Raw genomic sequence first — 16,280 nt, 5'->3', positions numbered from 1 at the left:
CCTCCACTCGAATATTCAAAATTTCTAGACTTTGTTGCTTTTACTGGTATTAGGGTGGCCACGGTGGTGCAGCGGTTAGCATTGCCACCTCACAGCAAGAGGTTCTTTGGTTCGATCCTCGGCTGGGTTGCCTTCTGTGCGGAGTCTGCATGTCCTCCCTGTGGTCACGTGGGTTTCCTCTGTGTGCTCCGATTTCCTCCTACATCCCAAGACATGCTGTAGGTGCATTGGACACACTAAATTGGCCATAGGCATGAGTGCGTGTGTGTGCCTTCTGTAGAAGGTTGGGCGCCGGGCTGGCAACTCGACACCGTAAAACTCCACTGCCAATCATGAGCAGACAGTGATCCGCTGTGGCGACCGGGAAAAGCCGAAAGAAGAAGTTGCTTTTATTGGTGTTAGACATATTTCATGCCGTTGATCCTCCATTATCTCCATTTTTAATGATTGCTGCTAAATTTTTATATTTGACCTACTCTTCAACTTATCTTTCACTAATGCTTTGTATATAATACTCACTAAACTTTTTTGTGTCGCATTTAGAGTTCAGGACTCTATAATTTTCTGTTTAACTCTGGTTTCTGTGTCCTTCTCCTTTCTCCTTCTTTTCTGTATTTGTCCTAAATATAATATAGTGCCTGAAATTTCAGTAATTCTCTCCCTGAAGGGCAGAATGTCTCCACTATTCTCTCCCATGTGATTCTTGCTTCCTGCTCTTTAAGTTCTTCCAGAAATATAGTTTTTGAATTTCTCTGTGCCAGTTTAGTATTTCATCCATTCGTATTCCATATGGTGCTTTAATTGTGCCTCCTGGCCATGCTTCAGATTCCCATCCTTTGTATTCCTTTAGTCTGAAGAGTTCCATAATTCCCCCCACTAACTGCTTTTGATTCTCCCTATCATCTTTCTGTCCCAAAATAAGCTCCCAAGGTAATAATTCTGCTGTCAGTTCGTTTTGGACCACTGGACCTAACAACTTTTCCCATCTTGGTATGTAAATGGGGTTTAGTAAAAAGCATATTATTTTAAGTTTCAAGGCCTAGTGATACTCCCTAAGAATGGGCACTACCAGGCCTCCCTCTTCCTTAGGGAGCACCATGTTTTGCCATCTCACCCAAGGGTGTTTCCCATTCCAGATCTACCCATTGATAGCTTTTTCCAGCTTTCTCCAAACTTTCTGACCTTGGTTATATACTAGAGCTTGAGAGATGTATGTTATCTGTGGTACTATAAACATTGTAACGGTCTGTATCCTTTGATACAGTTCACTTATCATCACCCTACTCTACATCTCCCATACTTCCCCCCAGGTTTGACTAGTTGCTTCTTCTATGTTTTCTGCCACCCAAATGTCCAAATACTTCTTTTTATAATGACCCCACAAATACGGGCAATCTTGCTTTAATGACCTTGATGGCACATATTTCATTGTTAATGCTTTTATCTTTTTAGGGTTAATTCAAAACTCCAATATCTCTTCAAAATCTTCTAATATCTTAACTTTTTATATCATTTTAGCATGGAGAATCTTGGCTCAGGGCTGACTCTTCCTTTCCTTTTGTCTTGTCTCTCAAACACAATGTCTCAGAAATGGATAAAAATGTTAGAGAGAGTTTTCCTCCTCATGACAAAACTATATCATCGAACTATTCAAAGGAAACTTCTCAGGATTTTCAGTGCTCTGGTTGGCTAGTAGCTTGTATCATTCTTAGTGGGCAAACTAATCCTGCAATTTTGGCATGCTATCCGCCACTCATACCAAACCTAAGCAATTAATTATTAAAAATATATCCTATGATCACTAAGGAAAAATATAATTATCTTGGTTGATTTTGCTACCCATGTACTTAGTATTCAGGGTACAAACCTTAATAAAATGATCTGTGAGCTGAGTCATAATCTCAGCCATCTTGGCACAGTACCTCCCAGATCAAATACAGGAACTGGTAGTGAGTCTTAGAGTAACCTACTTTTTGGCACTAAAGATTACAGAATACAATTCTTAAGTGTCCATCTGCCCTCCCTTAGTGAACATGCATCAGTAACTTTCTGCTGGTCCTGCAAACAGCTGTATCACATTTATGTGTTGGCTATTTAGAAGGTTTCTTAATACCACATTAACTGATCTTGCTTATGGCTTAAAAATGCAAACTGAAGTAATAGTTTTAAGTTTACAGTTGTTAAACATGCATTAAACCTCCTTCTAAAAATTATCTCTAAGCTACAAAATTAAAAATCCTTAGAGTTATTAGAATTTTCAGAAGAGAACTCAGACATGGCCTAGCCATTAACACAAACAGCTCTTCTAACAAGCAAATTCAGTCTGAGAACACTCGAAGCAAGCAATGCTCTCCTTTCAGAGGTAAGTGTGTATCTGTGCTAGTAAACAACACAGGTCATCATTAAAAAAAACACATTCAAGCTACATAGCACGTGGTTTGATACTGCTGAACAAGGAAAGAACAAGAAAATGCTTTATTCTCAAATGACAGTAAACTGGTTGCCAGACAGAAGGCCAAGCTTATGCATGATAAATTAGTGCATATCTAATCTTAAGTGGTCTCCTTTTCACTTCACAAAAAACACTTCTCAGGTAGTACCTGAGCATGATAACCCAGGAAGTGATTTTATACACCCAGGATGCCAGAAGGCATAACTGAGCATATTACTAGGCCATGAAACCACATCTTTTAATGTTTTAATTTATTTCACTCTGTACTTCTCTAAAGCAAAGTACCTACAGCTTAGAACTAGTTCTCAATTTGCACTTTACCTAAAATGGCAAGTGTATCTTCTCCACCTTATGTGACTATATGAATTATTCCAACACTAGATGGTTGATATTTAAGCACTGTATCTTACATCAGAAACTTAATAAGTTCGGATGAAGGGCTCCTATTAGTTCGAAAGCTTGAGTTATTGTAAAATCTATGTTGTTTCAATAAAAGGATTTACATGAACTCTGTGTTACAGAGGCTTTCCAGCATTAGAAAAACTTTTGTTTGAGCATCTGCAACTATACCTTGACAAATCTGGATTAGCAGCAAGACATAATTAATCTCCGGTTACAGGCTACAGTACAGGGATACCACTCCCTGTACCATGTCAATCTCTGGCTACTTTGTCTCTGGCTACTCTGGTTGCTTGCTTCGAGTGTTCTCAGACTGAATTTGCTTGTTAGAAGAGCTGTTTGTGTTCATGGCTAGGCCATGTCTGAGTTCTCTTCTGAACATTCTAATAACTCTAAGGATAGAGATGTATGTTATCTGTAAAATTATATATTTTTAATAATTAAGGCTTTCATTCCGGATGCAGTACAAAAGCACTCTAGTTGTTTATAGATAATCTCAATGGAATGGACCATAGAAAGCCATACCTGGCAAACCTCAGCATAGCATTCAGCATCAGTACTTGTTCCCTTCTGGCAGAGATTACATGTCTATGACGAGGTTTAGTGAAGATCCCTGTAACCGATTCACCAGGTGTCTTCACAAAACAAAATTTAGAGTCAAAGTCAGTGGTATCCTGTGCAATTCTATCATTCTATCATTAACAGGAATATAACAGGAACAGTGCAGAGTTCATTCTTTGGATCCCCCCCATTTACCTAATTTTAAATGATGTACACTTGTACCTACCTGACACTAACATCCTGCTCTGGCTAGATGATTCCTGATATTTTGGAATTCTAGAAACCTTTAAGTAGACATTTAGAAGAAGCTTCAATGGGGGGGGTTGCAGTTATTATTACCTGGCATATGGCAAGGAATGTGTTTAACTACTCCAAAGGTTTATGCTTTTTGGTGCATCTGACAAGAGCAGCAATGCCCTCCCTCCCAGCAGAGTATCTGGAGAATTAAATGGGATATATCTTCAAAATTCATCTATTTGAAGTATCTGAGAGTATAGCTTGATTCCTCATTATGTATACAAACTAATCTCAAGACTCTTGCCTGCAAGACCAACAAACAATTTATATTCTGTTCCAAGTACTTCAAATACCTGTAGCCGGAGACTTACAGGGTAAAGGGAGTGTTATCCCTATACTGTAGCTGGAGACTAAAAAGGTACAGGGAGTGGTATCCCTGCACTGTAGCCTGTAGCTGGAGACTGGGAGGGTAGAGAGAGTGGTATCCCTGTACTGTAGCCTGTAACTGGAGACTGAGAGGGTACAGGGAGTGGTATCCCTGCACTGTAGCCTGTAGCCAGAGACTGACATGGTACAGGGAGTGGTATCCCTGTACTGTAGCCTGTAACTGGAGACTGAGAGGGTACAGGGAGTGGTATGCCTGCACTGTAGCCTGTAGCCAGAGACTGACATGGTACAGGGAGTGGTATCCCTGTACTGTAGCCTGTAACCGGAGACTGATAGGATACAGGGAGTGGTATCCCTGTACTATAGCTGGAGACTGAGAGGGTACAGGGAGTGGTATCCCTGTACTGTAGCATGTAGCCAGAGACTGAGAAGGTGCAAGGAGTGGTATCCCTGTACTGTAGCCTGTAGCTGGAGACTGGGAGGGTACAGTGAGTGGTATCCCTGTACTGTAGCCTGTAGCTGGAAACTGAAAGGGTAGAGAGAGTGGTATCCCTGTACTGTAGGCTGTAGCCAGAGACTGAGAAGGTACAGGGAGTGGTATCCCTGTACTGTAGCCTGTAGCGGAGACTGAGAAGGTACAGTGAGTGGTATGCCTCTACTGTAGCCTGAGACTGAGAAGGTACGTGGAGTGGTAGCCCTGTACTGCAGCCTGTAGCCAGAGACTGAGAAGGTACAGGGAGTTGTATCCCTGTACTGTAGCTTTAGCCAGAGACTGGGAGGGTACAGGGAGTGGTATCGCTATATTGTAGCTAGAATCTGTTCTGCCATTGATTGCAGCAGCCTTCACTATTCCACTGGACAACACAAAAGCTACAGAACCTAGGGAATAAAATCTGTAGGTTTATATTGTTAGCCTGTAGCACATTTGTCCCTGCAGGAAGGGTACCCAGTACAGAAACAGTTAATAATACTGCATTAATTTTGATGTTTAAACTAAGAAATGCAGACTGCTTTCTGTCTTCACATCCACATTAACTGTCTTTTCCTAGAGAAATATTACAGCTTCAGGATCAGAGATAGTGTTGCAACAACCAGTCAAAGAACAAGGATCTTGATAACTGCTCATTCTGAACCTTTGGTCCATCATTTTAGAATCTGCTACCCCCATAATGTCAAATAAGCCTCCAGTTCTCTTTCATTCCAGAACAAGCCATTAAAGAGTCATTTGTCGATACTTATTCCTAACCACTGCCACCACCACCACCCACTATTATCTGATATGTTAATCTGGTGTGCTAGATGATTTAGATGTTTCTATCATTTGAATGAATGCTCATTTAGCAGAAAAGTGCAGATGTGTACAGAAAGTATGATTTTTCTGTCAAAGGAGTTACTGGGGAAGTGAACCTAGCACAGTATGTGTGGACTGCAATGGTCTGTTTCATGTTGTACCCCCGCCCCCCAGATCTGTAGATGTTTGTTTGTGCCCCAGCACTGATTCATTGTATGTGGTGGTTTTTCTTTTTTCTTTTGTCTGTGGATGTGCAATCATGGAGTTAGTATATATAAGCAAGGGGGTTCTGGGGATAAAGCCTCCCACATGGGGAAGTCCAACAGGAAATTGCTCCATGCAGATAACATTTTTGTCGCACATTTATTTTGGGGAACACTTTCTATCAAATAAATTTTCAAATGGGTTCAACAATTTGAGATTCAGTCAAATGAGCATTCAGTCAAATGATATAGACCCAATTAAGGCACATAGACGTCAGATGAATAATAAAAGTGTCATATACACAATACCCATTGTCTTCAGCTATGCCTGTATTACAGTAATACAGTAAAAGTGAAACTGCTTTTAACCATGTTATTGAGAAGGTACACTTGGCGAAGTGCTTGGCATTCATTTATTTTGCTGTATCCTGCTTTGCTAAATACCCTGCATTGCACTGACCAACTGTATTGTGGATAGAACGTAATTAGTGGGTAATTGGTCAAGCAGTGTACATACAATATGTTTTTTTCTGTTTAGATTGTCATTAGCTCGAGTAGCTTATCTTGTTTATTCTTTTACGTCTTCTTTTTGGTAAGGAGAAGTAGGAAGCAATACAGTAAATAACAGCTTTTCACTTTAAATTTCTTTTAGTCAATTTTGACTCTTCAGGTCTTCAAGGACTTTAGCATATCAGGCCTATCTGCCAATAACTGCTTTTTAAGTTTTTGTAAATTAACATTCTTTACTTCAGTAATGCTGTCTAAACATTTTTGCCTCTGTTGCCCTTTTCTTTTGTCTTTCATCTTTCCCAGCATAAGCGCCTCTCCAGTGATCCCTGTCTTTGTATTATGTGGCAAAAGACACTCATAAACCAGTACATATTATTTTACCTATAAATATAGATTTCCTCCTAAACTACACTGTGCCCAGTCTCTCTATACACTTCCTACTGAAGAATATTTTTTTTATTTTATTTTATATTTGTAAATAATTAACCTGTCTCCTCTTTTGTTCTTAGTCTGTATGTTTATCTATATTTTATACATGCATATTGTATAGTATAAGCATTCTTGCACTACAAGTTGTTTTGTCCTCACAGAATTTTATGTTGTAACCTGTAATATTCATTGTTTACAATTAATGCTGCTATTTAGTTATTTTGTTTCTTTTATTTTTCTCTTGATGTACCTGAAATCTGCTTGTTTAATATGAATATTTTTATTTAGTCTTATTTTGTATATTGATTACTAAGTTTTTCATTTATCTGTATTGGAGCTTATCTCCCCAGGCCTCTACTGAAAATGGACATGTATCCAGTTAGACTAGCCCGGTCAACAAATGTAAAATAAAAATAAAATAAAATAAAATAAAAAAGTATTTGAATTTTAGTTTTGTTAACAGACCTTCCAGGGAACGGTCTGTGTTTATATTAAGTATATACTGATTTGATCGTGTTGTCCAGAGAAGTCTCAAACATTTTGACCAACACCACACTTGAAATGCATTGCTTTTCTATTGCACAGCCATGCTTATAGCCCAGTTCACATAGTCATATGTTATTACTTGGAGAACTATAGATCTTTGTTTTTAGTGTAAAATCTCTGGTCTTGAAAATGTCCCCACTATGACGGGATGAAAGCAAATGTATGGAGTATCTGAATCCCTGAACTGCATTTGCAGAAAAATGCTTTTAAGTGTTTTTGCAGGGGGCAAGACCCCACACCCCCAAACATATATACTAATTCTTTGGTCACACCAACTCAAAAAAGGGATAATAAATCCCCACAAAAGGGAATCACTTCTGGCACATTTTGCCGAAAGTGATTTCCTATGGAGGCAGTCCGATTGTCAGATAGTTGAGCCTCATGCAATTGAAGCTCAAGCATTCAGTCTTCATCCACCAGTAGGTTACTCCTTGAAAATCTTATCCAGATTTACTATAGTTTTTCCTTACAATAAGCAAGTGTTTTTTAACTTCATAAATGTTTTAACCATCTATGGAGATCACTGAGCCTATGAAAATAAAATCTTTTACTGCCTCCATTTTTTACCATCTCCCTACAAAGATTAGGGCTAGGTGACATTTTTTATGGGGTTGGGTATGTTAAGCTGCAAGCCAGTTTTTGTGCTTTTTTCTTTCATTTCCAAGAGGCTGCCGAAATCTTCCTCAATTTTAACCACCAGAGTGGTATCATCTACATAACTGAGGCTGTTATTTCTGTGATCCAGGTCATCCAACATAGCATTTGACATTACATAATCTGCATATAAATTAAATAGGATGACAATATACATATGTTCATGGGTTCATAGTTATATACTAGACTAATGACCACCAGGGCCTTTATAAACCTAGCTGTGCAATCCAACCCAGTTGTGTCCCTATGTATCATGGGCATTTATTAGGAGAGAATATGTTAGTTAGCAAGCATCTAGAGGTTATGTAAGGAGATGTAAGTTTGGACATTAGTCTGCCTCTGTCTAGCAGAGACCCTCAAGGTTATGCTTAAATAGGATTAGGATGAAGTCTGCTTCACATGGATGGGGTGCCTGTTCCAGAGCGTGGTGATCCTCTGAGACACATCTGTCTCACCATGTCTTATTTATGCCACAAACAAAATTTAAATCCTTGGATCTGGACAGCAGACACACACATCCACCCAACATGCAGCCTTGTTACACTTCTTTCTTGGTCTTGAACCAATCAGTTTTTTTCATATTATTCTGTTTCTTCCTGGTCAACATATACATTTCTCAGGAAGTGAATAAGGTGAAGAGCTTTCACCACTGTTTGTTATGATCCACAGAGTCAAAGGCTTTAGAATAGTCAGTAATGCAGAAGTAAATCTTTCCTGGAACTCCCTCACCTTCTTTGTTACTCAGCTGATTCTGGCATTTCATCTCTACTGCCTCTGCCTGTTATAAACACAGATTGTACATCTAGACGTTCTTGGTTTATATGCAGATAGTCTAACTTCCAGGACTGTAACCATTTCCTTGTTGGCATGTAAAATAACTACATTCTTTGATAATATCAGCACTAATTAACATTGCCATTTTTGGGGGATTAAAATACAACTTGACCTTTTCTAATCCAATGGCTGCTATTGCCTTTTCAAACTCTGACGGCAAATTATGAGCAACACTATAACAGCATCACTTTGCAAGGTTTTAAACACTTCAGCTGGAATTCTATCATTTCTGTGAGCCTTGTTTTAGCAAGGATTTCTAGGGCCCATTTAATTTCACTCTCCAAGATGCCTTTCTCTAAATTAGAGAACATGCCATTGTACGTATCAGCGATGTTAGGGTCCTGCTTTTATAATCCTTCTGTATATCCCTGTCACCTCTTCTTAGTATCTTCCTATCTTTGTCCTTTATCATGCCCATTTTTCATGGACAGTTCCCTTAATGGAAGAGATCTCCTGTCCTTCCCATTCTATTATCTTTCTCCACTTCTTTGCACTGTTCACTTAAATATGGATTCCTAATGACAGTCTAATAATTTTGTGATCAGATCACAAAACAGTGATCGCAAAACCTCAAAATAACTCAGTTGCAAACCACAGTCAAAATTAATAAAGCACAATGAAATACCTTTTTGGCAGGGGTCAAGCCCCGTGCATCCCTACACTCACACACGCCTGGCTACTTGTACATACCAACTCTGTGATTCACTGCCACAAGAGAAACAGCTATTTCTGAGATAGCATAATTTCAATCTTCAGAGGGAAAAATCCCAGAACTGTACATAAGTAGCTAATCCAATGAATGTTGGTCTATAGTGCAACAGTGTTGAGCCTTGTACCTTTAAACATGATTCCTTATGTATTCTTGCTATTATCTGAAATGTATTTAATTTGAATATTTTACCTACGCTCACTGCCCTTTGCTTCCCTTCTTTTATTGACTACTTCTAAAGTTTCCTCAGATAGTAATTTTGCCTGTTTAAGATTATTTTATTTGGAATATTTTTGTTGCCACCTACTGCAAATACCACAATCCTCTACCCAGAATCCTTCAGGCACTTTATCTACCAGATCTAAGCCCCTAAATCCATTTTTCTTAAATTAAATATTATTGTTTTTGGTATTATAATTATTATTTTGTTAGTGTTTTCCATCACTCCCTTGTACTTTAAATTCAAACCAAAAAAATGGACAAAGATAAATAACAGAAAGGGAAACAAGCTGCCCACCTCAACAAATCTAATACAAATAACTTACAAGGCACAAATATTAACTACAAACGTTTTTGCACAAATCTGGCAACTGAATCAGTAGTTCAGATAAATACAGGATCAAAAATGATTCAATGCAAGGCATATTAAATATAACACATTTCTCATTTTTAGTTAATGTTTTAGATAAAAGAGCTGAAAGGTTGGTCCTATTTTGGAGACTTTAAATAGGAAGTTGGACAAATATAGACAAAAACATTCACTGCCCAAGTGACAGGACTTTGAAGCAGTTTAATAAAAGCAGTATAAGCCCAAACTGCTTTAATGAGTAAGATTACTATGGTGATAGGCATGATCAGTTTAAATATTCAGAATTAATTATGCTGCTGGTGGCAAAGCTCCATGTACTACTTGCTAAAGTTTTAAAAGTCCACTAAGTACTTACTAAGACTCAGGATAAAAGCTGGTGTAACAGTATTTACCTGGAAATCTAACTTCAAGGGGAGAGTAGAAATAATTATGGCTTCAAGAATGAAGTCTGAGAGGTTATAATTATTCCTACATACCTGTGATGCATAAATTCCTAATAATTGTTATACAAACTATTAGTCTTTATAGTTTACAAATTACACTTACCCATAATGCACTTGGAGCTATGAAGACAGAACATGAAGAAGGTATGTGCATATCTGTAGTGTGCTGCCATGCTTACACTGAGATTACATACATACATACATACATACTACATACAAATATTTCAAGCATGGGTATTAATGCCCTTCTAGCTTGCCAATATACCAAAACACTTGTTCCCATGATAAGTATCCAGGTTGTTCTTAAAAATATCTAAACTAGTACTTGTTTTAATGTAATCTGGCAGTCTGTTCCATGCATCAGCTACTCTGTCAGAAAACCACTTCTCATTTCTATACCATCTTCTACATAGGTTAGAAAAATGCAAAGTATTTTCAGATTACTGGCTTTTGCACTCATTTAAACATTTATATAACAAGACTAAAATAAATCAATAAAGTCCATTGTGATGTGGCAATGGTGAACAGTTTCGACTGAAGCAGCTGAACTGAATGCCACCAGTACCACAGAACACCAGGGAAATGCACTGGAGAAGAATAACTGCCCCAAGCAGCAGAAATAGGTTTCATCAATGAGTTTTAGGGCTTTTTGGCATGATAATAGCTCCAGCAAATATAAAACCAATAAAAGTCAAACTAAATAGCCAGATAATGAAATTCAGCCCACCAGAGCCCTTTAGTTTTTCTCTGCCCTTTATCTGGTCAGCGTGGAAGCAGACAATTGTATGGTTAAGAAACGCATCTAAGCTAGGCAGAGAAGAACAATAAATCCAGGTAATCTCTGTACTGTATGATATGGGCAAAGACTGGAGACCATTTACAAAGTATTTGCATTTCCTGAAAGGCAGAGTATAACATCTGAATCTGTTACGAGTTAAAGTGGATGAGCATTTTATGTCAGAATAAAATGTGATTCTGAATGAACATTTTTTCACAAATGTGTGCAAGACTATCATGAAACTGTTGAAGCATCTGTGAGAATTTATATGAACTGGCTATATGCTGTGAATTTGGAGCTACTAAATACAAGCAAATCAAAGACAGAATGGATTTATCAGTTTGTCACACTTTGTCTATAGATTCTTCTCCCTTTCACATTTTTCATGGTGCTTTAAAATGGGGAAAGCCTTTTCCTAATATTATATCATGAGTTAAATCAGGGTTTACCAGTGCAAGATGCAAAAATTTCCCAACAGCTGGAATTTGTACATGTGTAAGGGTGTATTTTTTTCTGTCACCATGAACACTTATTACTTGCACATTTTATTGTTACTAAGTTTAAATTTTTACACTACAGAAAGCTTAATAAGGGAGATCATGCTTACAGAGTCTAGCAGATCTTGAAACTCCCTTCCTTCTAAAAACATAGTGCACCTTATTAATTTGGTTATAATACAATGACTCAGGGCTGACTCGATCATCCTAGATGCTGGAAAACCTTCGTTTCATGCATTCATTTCAAATGTTGCATTTCTATCAGAACCATTATCTTTAGTGTTAGAAGCATAGAACTTAGCAATATGATTTCACTCTCCACAGTTGCAATAAATTAATGCTTTACTTGTCTGGTTTCACAAAAGAAGGTACTGTAGCTGTATCCTTAGACAATTCACTTCTAAACATTGTATCATTAACTAAGTGTTCTGATAAAGTTACCAGTTTACCAGATTCCTTAGGATCACTTTAAGTATCCAGTTTCTTATTTGACTGCTACCGGGTACTAACATTTCCAATATTTTCACTTAACTGTTGCTATCAGGTTCAAGCCAAACCTCAAAATAAGATTTAAATCATGCATCTGTGTACTTACCAGTTTATCGTTATGAAGCCCAGTTCTGACATTTTATTGTTTATATCTCACAAGCTTTGCCAGTCTTGACTAAAAGTTCTTTCTTAAGGATATAGTATTCCATGAAATCAGTGTCATCCATTTTCTTATACATTTTCAGTGTCTCTCATATCAGTTGGGAATGACAGATTTCTTGCCCAATCTACACATCTCCATTTCTCTATGGCATGGTAGCATATATTTTTTTTAATAAGTGGCACAATCTTGCAGTTGACAGCTATGTTATCAAACAAAATTAGCTGTTGTTGCAAATGAACCAATTTTGGTCAGTTCCCACATGTGATGTCATGATTTTCTCATGCCAGGAACCAGAAGCATAGTTAGAGTAGGGCAAATGGGGCATCTTCCCAGGGTGCAAAGTGTCATGGGCACAACTGACTAAACTAAATGCCAAAAAATGCATTAATGTATCTTTGGGAAGTCATCTATCCCAGGGAACTCCCATTTAACAATATGCCTCTATGAGAGGCCCTAGTTTTTCAGCATTTAGGAGCTTATGTGAGCAGTGACCTAATGTTTGACCAACATGTGTCCATTGTTGAAAGAAAGTCCTTCTATATTAATCAGCTTAAAAACAAAGAGACTGTGTCTAGATCTAGGGATGTCATTGTCCCCTTTTAATCAAGCCTCATTAGGTCAGTCATTGAATATAATGCCTCCTTTGGCTTGTATCTGTCCCGACACATGCAGCTACTGGAATTCCCACAGAGGTACCTTACTAAAAGGATACACGGCCTAAACAACTTATCTGACATGGTCCTGCCAGTATACTTGGTATCCTACAGATTGCTAAGAGGTGACTTGCGTCTGGCATGCAAGGCAACTTTTGACCAAGTACTGCTGGATTTAATGTACATCAACAAGTCAAGTAGCATCAGAAATACTCAGTCTAGGGATCTGAATCTCTTCTGCTACATCAACAGAAATGTTTGGAGGGACAGGTAAACCTCAGATGGAACAGACTCCCCATGCACATAAAACAAAGTTCATCCTTGTCCATATTCAAGCACAACTTGGATGTAGACTACCCTGCACTACTAATGGGACAGAGCCAGCTACTAAATTAAATGCTTTATCACAGACATGGGTCCCTCAAATTATCTATGGCATGATCCTAGTTATTCTTATTAGGGGTATTATATAATTATCAACCATGGGATGGGTACGGCCAATATCTAACCAAATGGGATAGGTTAATTCAAGCACAAAAAGGGAAGAAACTGACTAGGCTTAAAATGGCCTACAAAGGCAACCATCCTGGTATTTACCTATGAACCTAAATTACCTTTTTTTACTCCTCAGCTAGAAAAGCTTAAGGGCACCAAATCAGAGAATAGCACAGGGTGTCAGAGTTGCTAGCTGTGGCTCTGCCAGGAACACCAATACAACAGGGAATTTTATAACCCAAGGTTCTGTGAGGAACTGTAGTTTGGCAAGTCCCTGACCAAATTGCCTGCATTCTACACCAGCCTTTTATGGTTTAAATGTTCTAAAATGGGCAGTTTTGTCATTATTGATTCATACATTTTGTTTCACTGTTTATAAGAAAAATGTTCAAAATCACAAATTTAAAACACACTCTAACAAGTCCTGTATTATACAAGGAATATAATTTAATACAGTCAGGAAGATGACTCAAAGAACACATGCAACTATGTATGGTCCTAAAATGTGTGCAAGGGGCCTGTAGTTTGAAAACAACTCAGAAGTAAACTTAATCTGCCACTTGCCAGACGTATTCTCCATGAGTGTGAGTTTCAAGGGCAGAGAAGATTACTGTCAGTGCCAAGTCTGTTTTCATTGTGAGACTGTATTGCTTTATTTAGCAAATGTTTCTCAACGTTTCTGCTATAAAATGTGAAATAAAAGTTTTAAATGAAATCCAAATATCTGTTATTGTAAATATAAAGAAGATAATAGCATGCACACTGATAGATTTGAACAGTGTTATGGTAACTGGGGAGAAATAGCCAAGTAATGGGACACTGGACTGGCTTGGGGGGATGCTGCAGTGGGGGGGCTGCTGTGCGTATGTGGGAGGAACCTTGATCCATTACCCTGCTTATGGCCCCATTTGAGCATAACCCAGCTTTGTCATGTCCACAAGTACTATCAAGTGAAGTAGGTGGGAAAATTCCATTGCAAATTGTCTTACCCCAAACACATACCAATCACAAATTCTAGCTGCATGTCACATGAACCTCCCTAACAAAAACTTTTCATAGTTTATCCAAAGGAGTACTAAAGCACTGGTTTCTAAATGTAGTACAGTATATTTATGCATGGTTTCTCAGGATGAAAACAGCATTAATGCAGCTCTCACTAAGTGAGAGAAAATGCTAACAAGCTCAAGTCATGTGCTACACACAGAATAGATGACAGTGCAGCTCACATGGAATGGACCTTAATAGTTAGCCGATATCTATGACACAGACATACCTTCTTCCCAGATTCTTTCTCCATCATAAATGTGTTTAGATTGGTGTAGGAAAAGAGAAAGTGTAGTTGATGATATAGAGGTTTCCAAGGGTGAGCAGCTTATTCTGAAGCAGAGTACAGGAAGTAGGACTTCACCAATCCCTACCAAGATAGCTGCATGGCTAAGTAGGAGTACTGGTTACTGACAGAGAAATGAGGAACTGCAGGCTACCATCATAAACAGATGATTGTGGGTGGCTGTCAGGTCACACCAGTCATTTCCTAAATGAGGCCAGGGACACCGCCTAGCTACAAATAGGCCAAGTATAGATGATGGTGAGTGAGGATTCCAATCATTGTTACTTGGTGTAGGAGGCAAGTAGGTGCTATGGTGTGGAAATGGCACTGCGCTCCACTGTATTAGTAGGTAGTAGGGCTCAGGGACAGAGTGTGTTCCTGTCAAAAGTTGACTGACCAGAGACATCTGCTCTTAGTGGACAGTTCAGGACAGAGTATTGTGCAGGATTTTTTGAAGTGTCCGACATACCAATGCCACACAATAAACTGTAGGTTTCCCAAGTGCATGTATATTGAAACTAACCATTTGCATGCTCATAAAATATATTGAAAATATAGAAATATAAATAAAATATGTAGAAAAGCACAACTCCCTTACTAGTGATTGTTTTCACACAGACTATGCCCTTATCACTGATTTTACCAATAGTTGGTCTTTGTACCATATTCTTCTCATTTAAAGGATTTTTGGAATTAAATGTTAACTACTAAGTGTATTGCCTGTGGGGCAGTAGTTCACTAATTTATAAATTCACCCTTCAACTAAACAGACACTGGCAACTATCAGGATTCCACTGTACTCTGGTGAAGCTGGAACACCTGGATGAATTCCTAATATGTATGTGTTTATTATTTATTTATTTTACATTTGGTTACCGGGAAAGTCTGACCAGACACATGTCCTTTTTTAGCGGATGCCCAGGGAGAAAAGCTCCACAATTAAGATGTTACATTTGAACATGAATTTGGCAAATACATTTAAACCTTATTAAAATATAGAAGAATACAAGTGACAAGGTTTATGAAATTACAACATAAACAATCAATGGCAACATTTATAGAGAATAAGTTTGCAATAGAGCAGAGTCAAATTATATTATAATATTATATATGTTATATTATACGTATATTATAATTACATTTGAAGTGTTGCAAATTATATTTACCTGTCAGACTGCCTGATGCTGACACTTAGGGGGATTGAAAGTATACAGTTTGGATATCATCCTGCAGCACATTTAAGAAAATCTCAGACTTTAGGCACCTCTGTCTTGTATCCTCTGTGATTAATGCAAACAATATGAGGAACTAGTACAGTGTAATGTTGTTGTGTAAAGAAACCTGCCATTTTACTTCTGAGTTCTGCAAAATATTTCTGCATGCTTGATAAAAAGTGTCTACAATCTTCCAGTGGACCTGTCTATGAGAGTGGATAGGAACTCCAGAACTCCAGAAATCTGTTGTTGTAGAGGAGGTCAAGAGAGCACATGAAGAAATCCAGGATCTTTTTTCTATTTGTCTTCTCCCAGAAAATGTGTGATGCAAAATATTTTCATCATGCTCTCAGCATCTGTCTCACCCCCATACTTCCACTGCTCTGCACTGCACATAATACAGCAGCTATCTCCCAG

General features: G+C 38.1%; 1 protein-coding gene across 1 annotated transcript in view; it reads left to right on the top strand.

The window, feature by feature from the left end:
* Nucleotides 1-16,280, top strand: part of LOC122812228 (intercellular adhesion molecule 5-like) — a 469,151-nt gene that overhangs the window by 284,929 nt on the left and 167,942 nt on the right. The gene's annotated exons all lie outside the window — the stretch shown is intronic.

Source organism: Protopterus annectens, chromosome 9.part0 (genome assembly GCF_019279795.1).
Source record: "Protopterus annectens isolate FY-2018-M chromosome 9.part0, PAN1.0, whole genome shotgun sequence".
Classification (NCBI taxonomy): Eukaryota; Metazoa; Chordata; order Ceratodontiformes; family Protopteridae; genus Protopterus; species Protopterus annectens.
This window is presented reverse-complemented; position numbering and strand designations above follow the sequence as displayed.